The sequence below is a fragment of the Cynocephalus volans genome, chromosome 1 (assembly GCF_027409185.1).
Source record: "Cynocephalus volans isolate mCynVol1 chromosome 1, mCynVol1.pri, whole genome shotgun sequence".
Classification (NCBI taxonomy): domain Eukaryota; kingdom Metazoa; phylum Chordata; class Mammalia; order Dermoptera; family Cynocephalidae; genus Cynocephalus; species Cynocephalus volans.
This window is the reverse complement of record NC_084460.1, coordinates 134,078,305-134,099,416: the sequence shown is the minus strand read 5'-3', so window position 1 is coordinate 134,099,416 and position 21,112 is coordinate 134,078,305. Positions and strand designations below refer to the sequence as shown.

The 21,112-nt window shown below is 34.4% G+C and overlaps 1 pseudogene; it reads left to right on the top strand.

Annotated features, from left to right (window-relative positions):
• The first annotated feature begins 14,289 nt into the window (after positions 1 to 14,289).
• Positions 14,290 to 15,675, top strand: LOC134389269 (large ribosomal subunit protein uL6-like; annotated as a pseudogene).
• Positions 15,676 to 21,112: the final 5,437 nt, after the last annotated feature.

The following is a 21,112-nucleotide window of genomic DNA, read 5'->3' as shown; positions in this document are numbered from 1 at the left end:
AGTCAATTAGATTTTCAAGAACAAATACACTGTAGTGTTTATACATATGATTCTAGAGCCTGATCAAACTGAGCTCTAGTCAATTCTGGATGTCTGACATTTGACAAGTTCCTTAACCTTTCTCTGTTACTTTTTTTCTATCTACAGATTAGTATAACAATAATATCTATTTTATACATTGGATTTAAATAGTTAATATGGGAAAAAAGCTTACTAGGTACCTGAGTAAGCACAATGTAAGTGTCAGCTATTATTACATTTATTCCTGCAGGTGCTCATACCTGTATCTCACAGCTTTATCTTTTTCCTGTGGGAATAAATAGTTATCAAATTAATGAACAACCTAACTAATTGATAAGTATGCCCCATATATCAAATGACTCTAGAAATTCACATTTTTTTTATGTCCTATGTTCAATCGTCATAGATTTCTACCTCTACTCACTTTTAGATTCTCAATTATTACTTTTTTCTACTATCAGTGTATCTTACCCTAGAAGCCTTCCATTTCTAATTTACTTTTTGTAGTATCTATGGATTTCTATCAGGTAATTGGACTTACTAAGACTATGTGTGAAATGGAATTAAATAGACTCTGGAATCTAAGAGACATTTTTATAACATAAAGTAAGTACACTTTTAGTACATTGTTCTTAAGAATCTATTTTTGTTATTTGAGGATATTCTTAGTTTATTTCCTGTGTTTATAGATAGTGTTAGCAAATAAGTATGTTGAGAGAAATAAGTCATAAAATTTGTTATACTCATACACATATAGATAATTACCGAAATCTCAATACAGGCTTGAATCCTGAAGTATAAAGAGTTAGCAAAACACAATTAAGTATCACCATATGTTGAATAGAGTTAAAATTTATCTTACTCTCAGGAAAAAAAAAAAAAAGAGGGAAAAGCAAACAGAAAACTCATTAGAGTTTACTGGTAAGAATAAGCATGATAAAGTCATCCTCTGGTTGCAGTTTGCCAGAAATTAGAGGATTTCAAAGTAAACATGGGGCATGCATTAAGGGCCATGTCTTTGAAGTCACTTGCTCTGATGCTGCCTGAAAAAGAAGAATATTTCTCTCTGTGACTTCTCAACCTCACATTCTATATTCTGGCCAACACTAATTTTTCTTTTTATTTCTACTTTGTTTTCTTGCAACTGTAAAGCGAAACAGTGATATTGGCACTACTAACAAAGAAAGGAAATTTTGGTAGCAGCTTAAATTGAAGTGCATGTGTGTGTGTGTGAGTGTGTGTGTAAGGAGTTTGGTGTTGCAGGTTTAGTTATATGCTCAGCATCACCAGGAGGCAAAGATCCTGGTAATTGATCCTGAGAAATTATGACATTTGGGTAATGAGATTATCAGTTGTCTTAATTTCTACTTTCTGAAACTTGCTGAGATAACTGCAAATAAAAAGCACTGACCCTGATTGGATAAGATAAAACCCAATCTTCCTTCGGATTTTGTTGTTGTTGTTGTTGTTGGAAGTCAGTATATCTAAACATAAAGGTGCTAACCACTTTAGGACGGAAAAGGGATAAAACTGCCCATCAGCTCTGTGTCATCTATTTCACTCTATCTTTCCAAAAAAAAAAAAAATCCAACTCTAGTATTCGCACAGCAGCAACTCCTTTAAATGCCAATTGAATTCTAAATATTCATCACACATAGGAATGGTCTAGAGTTTTAAGAATACCAAATTTGTAATTTGATTTCTATGCGATGCTGAATACTCTTTAGCAAAGGAACAGTAGAGGCTCTCTTTTTATCATGTAGTAAGGTCTTTGAAGTAGATAATTAACAGCATAATGATGATAAAGATGTTTAGAGGTCTTTATATTCAGAGTCATCTATGTATCTGCCAAGAAAGTGCAAACATTTTTCCCTCAGTCCACTTCAAAGATTTTATTCCTTGGACTTTATGCAATGAGCAGATGTCCCTTCCTTCTCCCACTATTACTGTTGTATAGTAGAGAAATGACACCGAATAATTGGTCTGTAAGGTTGAAACTAGAGCCAGGAGACAAAAATCAGGCATGTAGTACACAAAACAGAATGGTTAGGCGATCGTGCCTCAGCAATATTTGTCCTGTATGAATAAAGAACTGGAGTTCTTACAGCTGCCGTGAGTGACTAGAGGAAGAAGTGCTCCTTGCCCCTCTCTCTAGGTGCCCCATTCCCCACCACATGCCGTACAATGTGCTTCTTTGTTTATGAGTGTTAATTAATAAATCAAAACCATAAAAAGAGGTAACTGGTGAACTAAGAAAACAAGATTTGATTCCTACAAAATGCAGTATTTTCTTTCCTTTTTATAAGATCTTAAGAAAAGACAGTTCTTAAAGGACCTAGTTTCTTGATATTTAAAAAAAAAAGTGATGAAATTCAAGAAACACAGAAAAAATCAAATTCACTTTATCTACATTCTATTTAACAAACTTCTATATGGAGTGATTTATTAGTGCATGTATCACTGAGCTGTTAAAAATTAAGTAGATGAATTTATCTCTCTCTCCCTCTCACCCTCTCCCTTTCTCTTTTTAACTCTGTCTCTGTCTTTGTAATTCACAGTCATGGTCAGTGTGAACCATGCATACTACAAACACCTTCAGCTGCTTAGAATGACGTACACTAAAGTGTAGGATGCAATCATTTTTGTTTGTTCTGCTCTGAGCTCTTTTTGCCATTTATTTTGTGTTCCATTAATAATTTTGGACCCATGTAAGCCATGCCAGTAATTGTGATGCCCCCCCCCAAAAAAAAATAAAGAGAAAGTACCATGTGAACTTGTGGACTGAAGCAACTTCACGGAGGATTTCAAAGAAGCAGAGGGTAAAGGAGAGTGGGATGTTATAGACTGACATTATGGAGGGCATTATAAAAATCTCTTTGGAAGGGAAAGACTGACCCTCAGTTACATGAGCTGGAGTGGAAGAAATTAAGTCCGGGGGCTGGTCAAGCCCTCCAGGAATACCACTATAAAATACATGAATGCAAATCCATAGGAATTTTGCTCTAAGAACTGTATTGCACTCATTCACTCAAAAAGTTCCTGTATTAATCTGCTCAGATTGCCATAACAAAATACCATAGACTGAGTAGCTTAAATAACAGAAATTTATTTTCTCACAGTTATGAAGTCTGAGATCAAGATCCTGGCACGGTGCAGTTCTGGTGAGGGCTCTCTAGCTGGCTTGCAGATGGCCACCTTCTGTCTGTGTCCTTCACGTGGTGGAGAGAGTCAGCTGCCTGGTGTCTCTTCTTATAAACACATTAATCCTATCAGGTCCACATTCTTATGCCCTTATCTAATGCTAATGATGTTCTTATTCCAAATACAATCACAGTGAGGGTTAGGAATTCAATATATAAGCTTCAGTGAGACACAATTCAGTCTGTAGAAGTTCCCTTTCTGGAAATTCTTCCTTATTCTTCAGTGGTGCTATATGTGTATATGCAACTGCATAGGCAGTATCTTTGCTTTAATAACTGGGCTAGAAAGAGTACAGTGAGCAGAAACAAAATCCAAACTGACCTCTCTTAACTAAATTTTCAGCTGAGTCTTGTTCATGTTGCATTTTTCTGGAACTGATTTTCCTTCTCTCTTCCATCTTTCAAGGTCCCTGGTGACTATATTGGATACCCCTGGATAAATAAGACCCCCCCACACCACCACCATTTTAAAGTCACCTGCTTAGAAGACTTCATTTCACCTGCAACCTTAATTCTCTTTTTCCACATAACGTAACATCTTCAGAGGCTCCAGAGATTAGAATGTGAACATCTTTGAGGGACCATTACTCTGCCTACCACAATTGTCATATTATTACATCAGAACACTTAAATATTTTATACTTGTAATCTAACAAGGTAAAAGACAAGTAAATCAAATCATTAACTTTGAAACCTAGGTTTGACCTAACTACTACTATTCTTCTGGGCATTTTGATTTCTGGGCTCCTAAAAATGAGCCTTTTAAAATTAGGTAATAGTCAAATCAGATTATGGATGTAAATTAAAGCAGATTTAATCAATAGCACACAATTCAATTGTCCTCCAATTCTCTTTAGCATTCAGCTAGCTGACATTTGCAAATTTTCAAACAGTTTCATAAAGAGAACAGAATAAACTTTGAGATAGGGAATACACTGAATTTGAAATTAAGATTTAGGGTATTCTATTTCAAAGTGTGAAAAATTTATATAGTATAAACAAAGAAATACCCACATTTAATTGTGAATTTAAAGCATTTCTATTACTGTAAGTACACAATACAACTTTTACATGTATTTTAATTGCATTTTGCACAAAGACTAAAAATTACTGTAATATTACTTTGGTGATCTTGGAAAATGCTTACATGTAAGTTATTTGAAACAATATTACATCCTTTTTCAAATAAAATGCAAACATATCTTCAATTTAATTTACAGATTTACTAAGTGCTTATTAAATGTGACATTTGCAAAGATACAATTCTAGACTGCTAGAATTTATAGATCTGGTAGAAGAGAGAATAAAAAATAAATTAATATAAAATATTACTTTTATTTTATTTTAATGCAATTTTATTTTAATACAATTAATATAAAATAGATTTTTTTTTCATTTTTAATTTTTAAAATCAAAACTGCAATTGTAAACACATGCAAATCAGTTAATTACACCAGGGTCTTTTAGAGAGAATGTGATAGGCAGGAAAAAAATAAACTTTGCTATTTTTTCTTCCCAGTTATTTTAGTTGAATGAACATAGCTGATTTGTCCCTTTAGTTTCTGAACACAGGTTGGCTGGTTAACTCGGTTGGTTAGAGCTCACTTTTACAATGCAAAGGTCAAGGGTTTGGATCTCTGTACTGGCCAGTGGCCAGAAAAAAAAAAAAAAAAGAAAAAAAAATAGTTTCTGAACAAGTAATCTCACAGTGATCAAAAGTCAGGGTAAAAAAGTAAAAGCACCAAAAGAGTCAATACATGCTTACCTGTGCACATGCACACACCCACTAATTGTTTTAATGAATCATGTCTTAAAAGAACCAAGAGAGTAAAGCTGTATTGTGTAAATATTTCATATTTTATTCAGGCATATAAGTATTAAATAAATACTTGCTAAATGAATGAGCAAACAGTTCTTAATGAAATAATTCATTGTATAAAGGTCTTTAAGGTTGCAAGAAAGAGGCTGAGAAATTCATTGTATAAAGATCTTTAAGGCTGCAAAGTAGCAGTCTCAGACAAGATTCAATATTAGAATTTACTGCAAGGATACATGGGAGTTTAGGCACAGAAAACAATTTCCTTTTTTAACTGTATGGTGGCTCTGGGTTCTAGTGATTCTAATCTTAGATTCAGCAAAGTTTCCATGGAGAACTAGAACATCATCTCAGAACAATTTAAAATATATCCTAATTTTTCTTAACCGAATTTTTTTCTTTTCTTCTTTAATATTTATTATGGAAAAATTTGCTTTAGTGAAGGCTGTCTGTGGTGACTCTACTACCCCTGTGACAGATCTCTTCCTGGGTCCGCAGACTTTTCCATTTATCTTTTGAAATCAGGTTGGAGGTTCCCAAGCCTCCACAGCTCTAGCATTCTACAAGCCTGTCAACTTAACACTACGTGGATGCCACCAAGATTTCAGGCTTGTATCTTTTGAAGCTGCAGCTCCAAACACACCTGGGGCCAATTTAGTCACAGCTGGAGCAGCCAGAGCAGCCGGAGTGTGGGGAGCAGCATTCTAAAGTGGCAATGGACAGCAAGCCCATGGAGGGTGCCTTGGGCCTGTTCCACAAAACCATTCTGGTTCCCTTGGCCTCTGGCCCTGTGATGGAAGGGGAAGCCCTGAAGATCTCGGAAATGCCTTCAAAGTCTTTTTTTCATTCTCTTGATAATCCCTTCCTTCTGTACTAATTGCCCTAGCAAATGGTCACTGGGCTACACATTTGTTTTCCTCTCTTGAACAGTTCTTCACGTGGCCAGGCTAAGAATTTTCCAATTTTTTTACCCTCTGCTTCTCTTTTAATTACAGATTCTGCCTTTACTTTATTTTTTTTTTCTGCCATAACTCAGTGAAGGCTGTTACAAGTATCTATGCAGCTTCCTTAATTCTTTGCTGCTTAGAAATTTCTTCTGCCAAATACCCGAATTCAGTGTCTTTAAGTTCCACATTCCATAAAACTTTTGGGCATGAACAATATGCAGCAAAGTACCTTGCCAGTTCATAGAAAGGGTGATCTTTGCCCCAGTTTCTGATAAGCTTCTTATCATTTACCTCTGAGATTTCCTCAGAATGGCCTTTACTGTTCATATTGCTATTAGCACTCTGGTTACCACCATGTAACCAGTCTCTAAGATATTCCAAACTTTCCCTGGCTTTCTCATCTTCTAAACTCTCACAAGCATCTAGGCTTTTTCTAGCCTGCCCCGCCAAATTCTTCCAGCCTCTGCCCATCACCCAGTTCCAAAGCCTCTTCCACATTTTCCGGTATCAGTTATAAGCAACACCCCACTTCTCAGTATCGATTTTCTGTATTAGGCAGTTTCTGTTGCTTTTAACAGAATACCTGAAACTGGTAATTTATAAAGAAATGAAATTTATTTTTTTACAGTTTCAGAGGCTGGGATGTTCAAAGTCCAAGGAACACATCTGGTGAGGGCCTTGGTGGTGGTGGTTCTACAGTGACACAGGGTATCACAAGGAGAAATGGTTTGAATGAGAGAGAGCTAAGCTTCTCAGTTGCTCTTCTTTTAAAGCCATCAGAATCTCACCCATTACTTCATGAATGGATCAATCCATCCATGAGGACATAGTCCTCACAATCTAATCTCTTTAAGGGCCCTTTCACTTACCATAATAAGATTTCTCATCTTCTTAATGCTGTCACAATGGGGATTAAGTTTCAATGAGCTTTGGGGGAACATTCAATCCACAGCATTCCTACCTCAATCTGTTGGGGCAGATGTATATAGCTACATCCAAATATCAATTTACATGTCGTTGTAAAATATGCACCAAAAATATTTTTAAAGTCACATTTCTTAAAAGGTATACATGTTTAGTGTAGGAACAGAGCTTCAAAAGCTTCTCTTGTAGCCAAAGTACAATTTAATAAAATTATATGATTATTAATGAATATTATGTATAATGCATATATTCAAAGGTAATGATATAACTGATTTTTCAAAAAACTAAGTGGTCATTATTTTAGACCATCCATTCTCATCTAATTGATCTCTCAAATCTTTTTCAACTTTCTTTTGCATAGTTCATTTGGCTTGGAATCTGATGAAAGAATTCTGACTTCTTGATAAGCTTGTGGAATAAGCCCTTATTGCTATGGGAAGGTATCCAAAATTTATGGATCAGTAATCTGATCCAGACTGGCATCTCCTAAGGAAAGAACTAAATTTCCCATGTGCTGTGTTCACCCTCTCACGTGGAGCACCTGGCCACAGCTCTCGACACCAGCTTAAACCACTCTTCAAAATCACCTCCACAAGTCATGCTTCTCCCTTGCATGTTGCAATCTACTTTCTATGCCTGTCCTGATAAACTGGATAACATGAACCTTTGTGTAAATGCTGTGTCTGATAGTTTTTGTAGTTCAATGTCTTCCTTCCATACCAGATTCCAGGCTTTCTGAATAAATAAGCTTTAATATAAGTCGAATCTTTTTAAAGGCACAGGAAATGGTTAAGTCCCACCTTTCATATAATTATGTATATATGGAGAGGTCTTGGCTGATAACAATATAATAAAATCTAAAAGAAGCATAACTTTAGAAACAGTGGAAGATAACAGAAATATTCTTTCAATCATTCTAGAAAAGGTATTGCGAAAGAGGTAGAGAACATGATAGTACTATATAAAAACTTCAAAATTTTGAGGTCCTAGGAAAATTTTCTGGTAATAGAAAGAGTCACAATGATACTCAGATTCAAGTCTCAGCTCTTTCAATTTTGTGACTTTTTAGCATTAATTCCAATTTATCTTCCTTGTCTATATCAGCAAAAGATTGGTCCAGGTAACCATTAATGGCTTTTCAAAGTTTGACTTTGATTAGTCTAAACTTTAATACAGACATAGACAGGACAGGGTTTTCAAGTAACTAAACCTAGCTACTTTGTTTTGAGAGATAGGGGAAAGACTCCCTTTCAAAAACAATTTATCTATATTATGCTTTGTCTGTATCTGTAATTAAATTTATGGCACTCTTTTTTTCTTTTAATGTTGAAAACTGGTTGGTAATCAGGAGAAATGATTTCTTAAGGCTTACCAATCTATGAATCCAAAACTAAGATGTAGTAACTCTAAGAGCAGAGTACAAGTTTCCTTAAGCCTTCTAATCTATGAATCTAGACCTAAGATGTGGTAATGCTAAGAGTACAGTGAGAGAAAAAGACAGAAGAATGGGAAGAAAGTATTTTTGAAAGAGGAGAAAGAAATTGTTTCTTGCTTTAAAATCAACTTGCAGTCAATTTTTTCAAAATATATCAGTCAACCTCCAGGTGAATTTTCAATGTTCTTCTCTTTGATTCCCACGGGTATGCTAAACAAAAAGCCAGGGGAGAAAAAATTCACTTGATTAAAAAATCGCCTGTCAGAGGAGACTTGGCAGCACCATTACCCTTTTTAGATTTCTGATCTTCAGAGATAACTGTTGTATAAAATTTATAAGATATTTAGATCAAAACCAGAGATTGAGAGAAGATACACATGCTGTGGTTAAGGACTATGCATGTTAAAACAGGCAAATCTATATCTCATACATAAATATGAAACTAATGAAAGAGAAATCAACAACTTATAGTGATTGTTTGTGTATCCATCTGACCTGGCATTCTATATATGTATCAACAAAGTTATTTAAAAAGCAGTAGAATATTAAACATGTATGTATGCATGTAATATAATAAAATCAAAAGGAAACTTCAAGAAAATAGCTTGAAAATGGAAATTTCCTTCCATTAAGTCAAGAAAATTTACTGACAAAGAGGCAGAGGTTATTATTATACAACATAATAACTTCAAATTTCCACAGTCCATGATAGATTCTCAGGGCAGAAGAGGATGATTGCAAAAGCCCATCCCAAGCTGAGCAGGTAGCATTGGACCTCTTGAAATCAGCACCAATCTTGCAACAGATGCAAGCTGAAAGTGGGAAAAATAAATATATAAAAGCCTTAGCCAAGTCCAACTGCAGGAGGATCATTTTTACAAGCAGAAAGTAATTATCCAACTGGAAGTTGGCCAGAACGCCAAAGAGAGTGAACATCCCTATCCCGTCTCAAAATTCTGTGGGATTTTTAGTGAGCATAAATGGTCATGACCTTGAGTTTTATGCTCCATCCACAAAAGCAACTTCTTAATAGCAATGTTGGGCTGTTTCCTCCCTTAACCCATGCTGCGGGGCAATGATTCAGAACCAAGGATTAGGGAGTCTGAGAACACCATGAGGATAATGAGGACCCCTGCAAAAATTATCCAGTTCAATTAAATGACTAATTCTACAGAGTAGTAACAGTGCTGTTTGGCTGCTAGCAGCAAACTGCAAAACTGCTTAATGAATTCCTGTCCAGGAATTTAATATTTTAATTATTTTAATGGTAAAGTGGAGATCATCTATAAGGGCTTAATACTGCTTTTGCTGCCGCTTGGTACAGTTCTTCTCTCCTCCCCAACATCAGTTTTACTTTTTTTTTTTTAAGAACATTATTGAGATAACTAACAAAAATTGAATATGAATTTTGGAGTAGACAATGGCATTGTATCAGAAAATTGGTTAATGGACACAAGGATTGATTACATTTTGTAATGATGAACATGCTAATTATACTGATTTGACCAGTTTTACTTTTGTTCATTAGTCATGGATTCCCTGTCCTGGACTAATTTTGTACACATGCATTTGATTTGTGGTGAATGGATGACACATTAGCCAGATTGCAAATCATAATTGAGCAGAAATCCATGTCATGTAAATCACACAACCTAGCATCCATTTCCGTTTGCCAAAAGCAGCAGTCTTGGAAGTTGCCAGATAAAATGATAGTCCTCAGGTTGAATATAGAACATGATTGATGAGAAAGTAGAGCTTTTTAACATGAACAAAACTCTGATTTCATGGCCACTGCCCACAGATTACCATAAAGAAAAAGCCTCTAGCAGGGAAATGTTATAACAGGGTTGTAGTGTAGCAATGAAAAGTAACCATCACTTTTAGCACTAATGTGCAAGATATTGTACTAAGAATTTTAAATTTTCATTTATTCCTCTCAGTTAATTCCATACTATTGCATTTATTGTAAAACCATGACAATTAAACTGAAGAATAAATTGTGAATCCAGGGCAATTGCGCCAGTCTTTTTTCTATTTCTTCCTGGATGCTTTCTCTGGGACTTCATGTGCCTCGCTCTGTTGAAGTGGCTGGCTCTTTCAAACTATATTGCCCAGGTTTACCTGCTTCAATCAGGGTACACCTAATGAGATGAAACTGCCATGACATTGATGGACAAGATAGAAAAACTGGTGTGTCTCTCCTCCTCTCTCTCTACCTCAGGCAGTGGGCAGTGGCTTTGTTCAATTCTCTGTCTTCAACCTCTTCCAAAATTGCCCCTCCTCCCTGGTCCCATCTCTTGATGGGGAACCCAACTGTGGTTCGTGATCTAGTGTTACTACCTGTACCTCCTCCTTCTGTTCTTTCAGCCTAGTGGTGATGAAAGCTGGCTTGCCTTTCTTTTTACTTTCTCGATGGCATTGTTTGCAACACACAAGTTAATTCTGATAAAGTCCAAGTTATTTTTTCTTTTGTTGTTTGTATTTTGTGTTTTATATCTAGAAACCACTGACTAATCCAAGGTCAAAAAGATATACTCTAATTTTTTTTCCACGATTTTTATTGTTTTAGCTTTTATTTTTAGATCTATGATTCCTTTATGGTGTGAGATAAAAGACAGACTTAATTATTTTCATGTGGATTCCCAGTTGTCCCAGGACCATTTGTTAAGAAGACTATTCTTATCTCCATTGAACTGGCTTGATACACTCGATTACTGTAGTTTTGTAGTAAATTTTGAAGCAAGGACATATGAGTCTTTTAAATTTGTAGTTTCTTTTCAAGACTGTTTTGGCTATTCTGGGTCTCTTAAATTTCTGTGTGAATTTTGTGTCAACATGTCAATTTCTGCAAAGAAACCAGCTTGAATATTGAGAGATACTGTAGTAAATATGCAGAAAAAATTGGGGGACTGTTTTAGTCCGTTTTGTGTTGCTATAACAGAATACCTGAGACTGGGTAATTTATAAAGAAGAGAGGTTTATTTGGCTTATGATTATGGGACAGCTGCATCTGGCATGGGCCTCTGGCTGCTTCTACTCATAGCGGGTACAAGCAGATCACATGGTGAGAGGAAGCAAGAGAGAGAGGGAAAGTGCCAGGGTCTTTTTAAGCAACAAGCTTTCGCGGGAACTAAAAGAGCAAGAACTCACTCATTAATCCCCCCTCCCCCAGGGAGAGCATTAATCCCTTCATGAGGGATCTGCCCCTATGACTCAGTTTCCAACACTGCCACATTGGGGATCAAATTTCCACATAAGTTTTGAAGGGGACAACACATCCAAACTCCATCAGGGACTATTGTTATCTTGACAATATTGAGTCTTCCAATTTATGATAATGAGATGTCTTTCCATTTGTTTAGGTCTTTAATTTTTTCAAAGATATTTATTTTCATAACAAGTTTTCAATAACAAGTCTTCCACATCTTTTGTGATATTTATTTCTAAGAATTTTATTCTTTTTGATGCTATTGACAATGGCATTTTCTCAATTTCATTTTTAGATTGCTGGCTTATAGAAATAAAATTAATTTTTATATTGACTGTATCTAGCAAACTTGATAAACTCTTTCACTAGTTATAATAGTTTTTATTTGTGGATTCCCTAAGATTTCTATGTACAAGATACCATCTGCAAATATAATTAATTTATTCTTTCCTTTCCATCTAGATGCATTTTATTTCTAGTTCTTGCTTAACTGCACTGGCTAGAAACTGTAGAAAAATGTTAATAGAAGTGGTAAGAGCAAACATCATTTTTGGTTTCTGAATTTTTTTCTTTTTTCTTTTTTGCTGGCCCATGCAGGGATCGAACCCTGGACCTTGGTGTTATCAGCACCAAACTTTAAAAAACTGAGCTAACTGGCCAGCTTGTTTTTGAATTTAAAATGAAAGCATTCAGTCTTACATTTAGTATAACATTAGCTGTGAGTTTTTCATAGATGCACCTTACTAGGTTGAGGAAGTTTTTTTCTGTTACTAGTTTTAAGTTTTTTGTTTTGGTTTGGGTTTTTTTTTTTATCATGAAAGGGTGTTAGATTCTTTTTTTAATTGCTTTCTGTGTGACTATTGAGATGATCATGTGTTTTGTTTGTTTCTTTGTTTTTTGTCTTTTACTAATTTAATTTTTTACATTGAATGAATTTTGTATGTTAAACCAATCTTGTATAACTGGGCTAAATTGTATGTGGCCATAATGTATAATCCTTCTCATATTTTGTGGATTCAGTTTGCTAGTATTTTGTTGAGAATTTTTACCACTATATTCATAAGGGATATTGCTGCTTAGTTTTCTTTTCTTGTGTAGTCATTGTCTGGTTTTGGTATCAGGGTATTACCGGCCTCATAAAATTAATGAAAAGTATTTTCACTTCACCTGTGTTTTGTAAGATTTTGTGAAGAATGGGTATTAACTATTTAAATGTTGGTAGAATTCACCAGTGAAACCATTTTGGCCTAGAATTCTTTTGTGGGAAATTTTAAAATGACTAATTCAATCTTTTTACTTATTTTGGGATATTTGGGTACTCTGTTTCTTCCTGAGTCAGTTTTAGTAATTTGTGTTTTTCTGGGATTTGTTCATTTCATCTGGGTTTTGTAATTTGTTGGCATACAGTTATTCATAGTATTCCCTCATAAATTTCTGTAAGGTCAGTAGTAATGTTCTCTCTTTCATACCTGATTTTACTTATTTGCATCTTCTCTATTTTTTCTTGGTTCCTATAGCTAATGCTTTGTCAATTTTGTTGATATTTTCAAAGAGCAAATTTTTGGTACTATTGATTTTCTCTACTGTTTTTATTTTCTCTCTATTATTTATTTCTGTTCTAATCTTTATTATCCCTTCCTTTTGCTGCTTTGGGTTCACGTTGCTCTTTTGTTTCTAGTGTCTTATGATGGCAGGTTGTTATTGATTGGGGATATTTTTATTTCTATGCATGGGCTTTTATAGCTAACAATTTCCTCTAAGAACTGCTTTAGCTGTTCTTTAGCATCTTACAAGTTTTGCTATGTTGTTTTGTTTTTATTCACTTTAAAACATTTTATACTTTCCCTTGTGATTCTTTGTTGACTCACTGGTTATTCAGGAGAGGGTTTTTAATTTCCACATATTCATGAATTTTCCAAATTTTATTCTTTATTTCTAATATCACTCAATTGTGGTCAAAAACAAACTTTGTATGATTTTAATTCTTTTAAATCTAGTAAAGCTTGTTTTATTTTCTAATACTTGTATACATTATACTTTGGAGAATGCTCTCTGTGCACTTAGAAGAACGCATATCTTTTTGTTGTTGGATGAAATGTTCTATAAATGTCTGTTAGGCATAATTGATTTACATTATTGTTCAAATCTATTTGCTTGTTGTTCTTCAGCCTGGTTGTCCTATAGATTATTGAAAGTGGGTGTCAGCGCATTGAGGCTGCTATAATAAAGAACCTCAGACTAGTAATTCATAAACAATACAAATTTATTTTTAATAGTTCTGGAGGCTGGAAAGTTCACCATCAGGATTCAGTGTCTGGTAAGGGCTTGCTTTTTCTCTTACACATGGTGCCTTGTTGCTGCATCTTAACAGGGCAGAAAGGGCAAACAACTCCTTGTACCTCTTATATAAGATCATTTATCCCATTAATGAGGATTCTGCCATTGTGACTTAACCACTTTCTGAAGTCCCCAATTCTTAGTACTATCACACTGGTGATTAAGTTTCAACACATCAATTTTAAAAAAACACAAATAGACCATAGCAGTAGTATAGTTAAGTCTTCTGTTATGACTGTAAATTCTTTTTTCCCCTTTAATTCGGTCAGTTTTCACTTCATATAATTTAATATTCAGTTATTAGGTATATATATGTTTATAATTATTATGCCTTGCTTGTGGAATGACCCTTTTATCATCATAAAATATTTTCTTTTATCTCCACAAAAACTTTTGTCTTAAAAACAATTTTGTCTGATATTAATAGTGCCAATTCAGATCTGTTTTGGTTATTGTTTGAATGGCATATTTTTTCATCTTTTTACTATTAACCTATTTTTTTTCTTGGAAACCAAAGTGTGTCACTTATAAACAGCATAAAAACATCATTTTTAAAATTTGTGCTGCTAATCTCTGCCTTTTTATTAACAGATTAGTGTGCTTAATACATTTATACTTAATGCAATTAATCTATTCCTCCATTACTTCTTATTTTGTGTTAGATATTTTCTAGTGTACAATTTTAATAATCTTGTTTATTTTAATATATTTTAAAATAATTTCCTTAGTGTAAAATTAGCATTTTAGCTTAAAATAACCTAATCTGGATTAATACTAACTTAATTTCAATAGTACATAAAAACCTTGTTCCAAAATACATCTATTTCTTCCACCTTCTTTTGTCTTATTATTGCCATATAAATCACATATGAATTATATATGATATATAAAAATCATATATAAATATATACACATACATACAAATAGTTATGGTATAATTTCATCAAAAAAGTTATTGCTTTATGCAATTGTCTTTTAAATTAGATAGAAAAAGATCTTTTGGTTATAAACAAAAACACATATATACTGTCTTTTATGTTAATATGTGTAATTATCTTTATCTGTCTGTGCTCTCTACTTCCTTACGTGGATTTGAGTAATCTTCATGTGTTCCTTCCATAGAGCTGGATTAAACTCCTGTTTTCCTTGGTTTCTAAGAAGTCATCTGTTACTCTTAGTAAGAATGAATTGTGCTGTTTGCCACATCAACTGTGAGAATGAAGACCATTCTCAGCAATCAGTTGACATTCCAGAAAATGTTGACATCACTTGAAGTAACACACAGTTATAGTGAAGGGCCCCAGAAGCCCTGCAGAGGGACTTCAATCACATCAATGTAGAGCTCAGTCTCCTTAGAAAGAAAAAGAAGAGGCTCTGGGTTGACAAATGGTGGGGAAATAGAAAGGAACTGGTTACTGTTTGCACTATCTGTAGTCATGTACAGAACATGATCAAGGGTGTTACCCTAGGCTTCTATTACAGAATGAGGTCTGCATATGCTCACTTCCCCATCGATATTGTTATTCAGGAGAACAGGTTTCTTGTTGAAATCCAAAATTTCCTGGGTGAAAAATACATCTTCAGGGTGCACATGAGCCAAGTGTTGCTTGTTCACTCTCTTAAGCCAAGAAAGATGAGTCAATCCTTGAAGGAAATGACATTGAACTTGTTTCAATTCAGCTGCTTTAATCCAGCAAGCCACAATAGTTGAAAACAAGGATATCAGAAAAATTTTGGATGGTATCTATGTCTCTGTAAAAGGAACAGTTCAGCAGGCTGATGAATAAGAGTTAAGAGTTGTCCAGATACAGAAATAAGCTACAGGATGATTCCCAAGACGTGCTTGTAAATTTTAATGCTGGAATAGAAGACCTATTCATTGGGGGGGGGGGGGGGTGATGAATTGTATGAGATGATTTGTTTCTCTCTTGCTGCTTTAAATATTCTGTCTTTGGCTTAGAAAATTTGGCTATAACATATCTATATGTGGATCTCTATGAATTTATCTTAGTTGGAGTTTGTTGACATTCTTGGAGATGTAGATTAATGCTTTCATTATATTTGAAGTTTCTAGACATTATTATTGAAATGTTCTTTCTGCTCCGTTTCCTTTTGCCTTTTTTTCTGAGACTCTCGCTGGTATGTATGATGGTGTGCCACAGATCACCTGTGAAGCTTCTCTAATAAATATTTTATTCCAATTATTGTATTTTTCAACTCCATAATTTGTGTTTCATGGAAAATAATTCCTATCTCTTTATTGATATTCCCTATTTGGTGAAACACTGTGGTCATACTTTCCTTTAATTCTTTAGATGTGTTTCCTTTACTTAATTGAACATAAGTATAATAGCTGCTGCTCTTTTTCTGATTGTTTAGTAATTTTCTCCAATGAATTCTGTAAAGTCTGTATTCACTATAGTGTGTGCCACTGAAGTTATTGTGTGATTAGCTTGATGGTCAGCCAAAAATTGGTCAGATATTTCCATAAATACCTTGAGTTAATAAGGCTTCCACTTTTACCAAGGAACTCTGTCTGTATGTGGGGTCATTTCTTTGACATTCATAATGAAGCACAAAAACCACATGATCATCTCAATAGATGCAGAAAAAACATTTAGAAAAATTCAACATCACTTTATGATAAAAACTCTCAACAAATTAGTCCAAAAGTAATACACATCAACATAATAAAGGCCATTTATAACAGATCCACAGCCAACATCATACTGAATGGGCAAATGCTGAAAGCCCACTCTTAACCACTTTTATCCAGGATAGTACCGAATGTCCTAGCCAGAGGAATCAGGTGAGAGAGAGATAGATAGATGAGAAAGAGAGAGAGAGAAAGAGAGAGAGAGAGAGAGAGAGAGAGAGAAGGCATTCAAATTGGAAAGGAAAAAGTTAAATTGCTCCTGTTTGCAGATAACATAATCTTACATATAGAAAACTCCAAAGACTCCACCAAAAAGCTATCACAATAAATGAATTCAGTAAAGTTGCATGCTACAAAGTCAACATACAAAAATCAGTGTTGTTTTTATATGGCAATAGCAAATTTTCTGAAACAGATATAAAGAAAACAATTCTTTTGACAATAGCTACCATGATAAATAAATAAATAGATAGTAGATGATAGATAAACAAACAAACAAACAAACAAACAAATAAATAAATAAAATGCCTAAGAATAAATTTAATGAAAGTGGTAGAAATCTCTGCAATGAAAACTATAAAATATTGATGAAAGAAATTGAAGAAGTCACAAATAAATAGAATGATTCATGGACTGGAAGAATTAATGTCATCAAAATGTCCATATTACCAAAAGTAATCTACAGATTCAATACAATCCCTATCAAAATACCAATGACATTCATTCTTCACAGAGATAGAAAAAATAAACGTAAAATTTATATGGAACCACAAAAGACCCTGCACAGCCAAAGAAATCATAAACAAAAAGAATAAAGTTGGAGGATCACGCTACCTGAATTCAAAATATATTATAAAGCTATAGTAACCACAATAGCATAGAACTGATATAAAAACAAATTGACCAGTGGAATGGAGCAGAGAGCCCAGAAATAACCCCTGTGTCTACAGCCAACAGACTTTCAATGATGGTACCAAAAATATACACTGGAGAAAGGAGAGCTTCTTCAATAAATGGTTCTGGGAAAACTAGATATCCGCATGCAGAAGATTGAAACTAGACCTTTACCTCTCACTATATACAAAAATCAACTCCGAGTGGATCAAAGACCTAAATTTAAAACTCAAAACTACAAAACTACCAGAAGAAAACATAGGGGAAATGCTACATGAAATGGTAGTAGGCAGTGCATTTTTGAACAAGCCTACAAGGGCACAGGCAACTAAAGCAAAAGTAGACAAATGAAAATACGTCAAACTAAAAGCTTCAGTACAGCCAAGGACATAATCAACAAAGTGAAGAGACAAGCTACATAAGGGAGTAAGCCTTTGCCACCTGCATATCAGACAAGGAGCTAATATCCAAAAATATATAAGCAAACTACTCAACAGCAAAAAACCAAATAACTCAATTTAAAAATGGGCAAAAGACTCAAATAAACATTTCGCAAAAGAGGACATACAAATGGCCAACAGGCACATGAAAAAAGGTTCATCATCACTACACATCAGGGAAATGCAAATTAAAACCACAATGAGATATTGCCTTACTTCAGTTAGAATGATTATGATAAAACAAAAACAAACAAACAAACAAAAACAGAAAATAACAAATGCTGGTGAGAGCGTGGATAAAAGGGAACTCTTCTGCATGATGAGAGTGGAATTTGGTAGAGCCATTGTGGAAAGCAGTATGGAGATTCCTCATAGAACTAAAAATTAAACTATCTTATGACCCAGCAATCCCAGTACAGGGTATATACTCAAGGGAATCAAAATCAATATATGGAAAAGACGCCTGCACTCCTTTGTTCATTGCAACATTATTCAGAATAGCCAAGAGATGGAATCAACCTAAATGCCTTTTAAGAGATGACTGTATAAGGAAAAAACTGTGATATATATACACAATGGAATACTATTAAGCTATAAAATGAAATTCTGTCATTTGCAGCAATATGAATGGAACTGGAAACCATTATGCTAAGTGAAGTAAGCCAGGCACAGAAAGACAAATAAGACGTGATACTATTTATGTAAAATCTGAAAAAAAAGAAAAAAGTGATTCTTACAGAAGTAGAATAATGGTTAAGCAGAGGCCAGGTGGTGGGGGGATAGGGGGTGGAAATGAAGTGGTGGATTAATGGGTGCAAACCTCTATTCTATCTACCTTAAATGAATCAATGTACAGCACATGCAGGTATTGAAACATCAGTTGTACTCCACAAATACATACAAATAAATGTTTAAAAAGTATTTATTGGTGGAAAGAGGGTTGTCAATAAATGGCTTTGGATTGGAAAAAAGAATGCTTCAAGGATTTGGATGCTGAGGATTCTAAGGTCATAGATCTTTGCCAAATACAATAGTCCTGTTTCAATTCAATTTATGATTTTAGCCTTGTATTTCAATAATAGACCAGTCATATGTTTTAAAGTACTCTCTGGCTGCCAGTCACCAAAAAATATGGGAAGAACTTTTACTTACCAATAAGTAATTTATGCTGAATTGAGAGAAAATACAGATTTTAACCTATGGCATCCACAGACTGTTCTTCCTGAAAGAAAGGGTAATAAGACGATTTTTAAAAACCTGGATACGTTTCATCTCAAGAAATTGTTCTTTGAGGGCAATGAAGTTATATTTTTACTCTTCTGACTCATCTAATACAATTTTCTGTCTTTTAACTTTATTCCTGAGAGAGAGAACTGCAAAAAATGAGGCCATGGAGTAGAATAGAGCTAATTTATGTGTTTTTTTTTTTTTATTTTTTAAAAATAAGTCTAAATTTATTTTTTTAATTTATTTTTATTGAAACATAATTGATTTGCATATTTGTGAGGTACAGAGTTCAAAATAGGTGTTTGTGTATAACATGTGCTGATCGAATCAGGATAGTTAGCATATTCATCATTGCAAAACATAATCATTCTTTGTGCCCATTAACCAATTTCTCCTTGACCCCCTCCCCTCCCCCTTTCCCACCTGTAGTAAATACAGTTCTGTTCTCTCCCTCTGAAAGTTCAACATATTATTGTGATTGTTGTTTCTTTTCCTTTCTTAATGTCTTTCTTTCTCTCTTTTTCTTTCCTTCTTTGTTTATTTATTTTTTTAGTCCCCACTTATGAGTGGGGACATGCAATATTTCTTTCTGTGCCTGGCTTATTTCACTTAACATACTTTTCTCCAAGCTCATCCATGCTGCTGCAAAGGGCAGAATTTCATTCTTTTTTGTGGCTGACTGGAATTGCATTGTGTATATATACATCATATTCTCCTTATCCAGTTATCTGCCCATGGACATTTGGAATGGTTCCATATCTTGGCTATTGTAAACAGAGCTGTAATGAACATGGGAGTGTAGGTATCCCTTCAAACATGATGATTTCTATTACTTTGGGTATAATAAAGAGTAGTTGGATTGCTGGATTGTATGGCAGTTCTATCCGTACTTGTTTGAGAAAACTCCATACTGGTTTCTGTAATGGCTCTACTAATCTACAGTCCCACCAACAGAGCAGGCGGGTTTCCCTTTCTCTGGATCCTCACCAGCGTTTGTTATTATCTGTCCTTTTGATAATAGCCAGTCTAATTGGGGTGAGATGATATCTCAAAGTGATTTTGATTTGCATTACCCTGATTATTAGTGATGTTGAGCATTTTTTTATGTATTGTTGGTCATTTGCATGACTTCCTTTGAAAAATATATATTCAGTTCCTTTTCCTTTTAATTGGATTATTTGTTTTTCTACTGTTCAGTTGTTTGAGTTCCTTGTATATTCTGAATGTCAATCCCTTGTCAGATGTAGTTTGCAAATATTTTCTCTTATTCTGTAGGTTGTCTTTTCACTCTGTCCATTGTTTCTTTTGCTGTGCAGAAGTGTTTTAGTTTCACATAATACCATTTGTTTATTTTTCCTTTGTGCCTGTGCTTTTGGGGCCTTTTCATACAGTCTTTGTCCAGTCCTACATACTGAAGTGTTTCCCTAATGTTTTCTTCTAGGAGTTTTGTAGTTTCAGGTCTTACATTTCAGTCTTTAATCCATTTCGAGTTGAATTTGGTATATGGCAAGAGTTGTGGGTCAGTCTACATATGGATATCTGGTTTAGTATAGAGTGAAAATAAATCCCCCAGGTGTGGAGGGGTAGTGCATAAGTAAGGGCTCTGGTAATTGGATAGGATGGGGAAATTATGTTATTTAATGCACACATATATTCTAAAACCATATGTTTTGGTAGCTCAGCATATCTGAAAGTCAGTGTTTAGAATAGGAGATACCAAGTCCTTATGGAAGAGTCATCTACACTCGATACTTGAAATTGAATGGGTTGCTGTGAGCAACACCTACTTCCACTGTAGATTTTTAAAGGAAATTTGCTCAATACACAGTTGAACAGAAATCTTGTCCAAGGTCAAGCTCTACATCCTGTGAGGTGCAAATGATGAGCTAATAGAAGCTCACTTTATCCAAGATCAAGAAACGATCATTTTTAAAATGGGTAAATGATAACTTAATGTGGTTTTGATGTGCATTTCTGTAACGCTTAGTGATGTTGAGAATTTTTTCA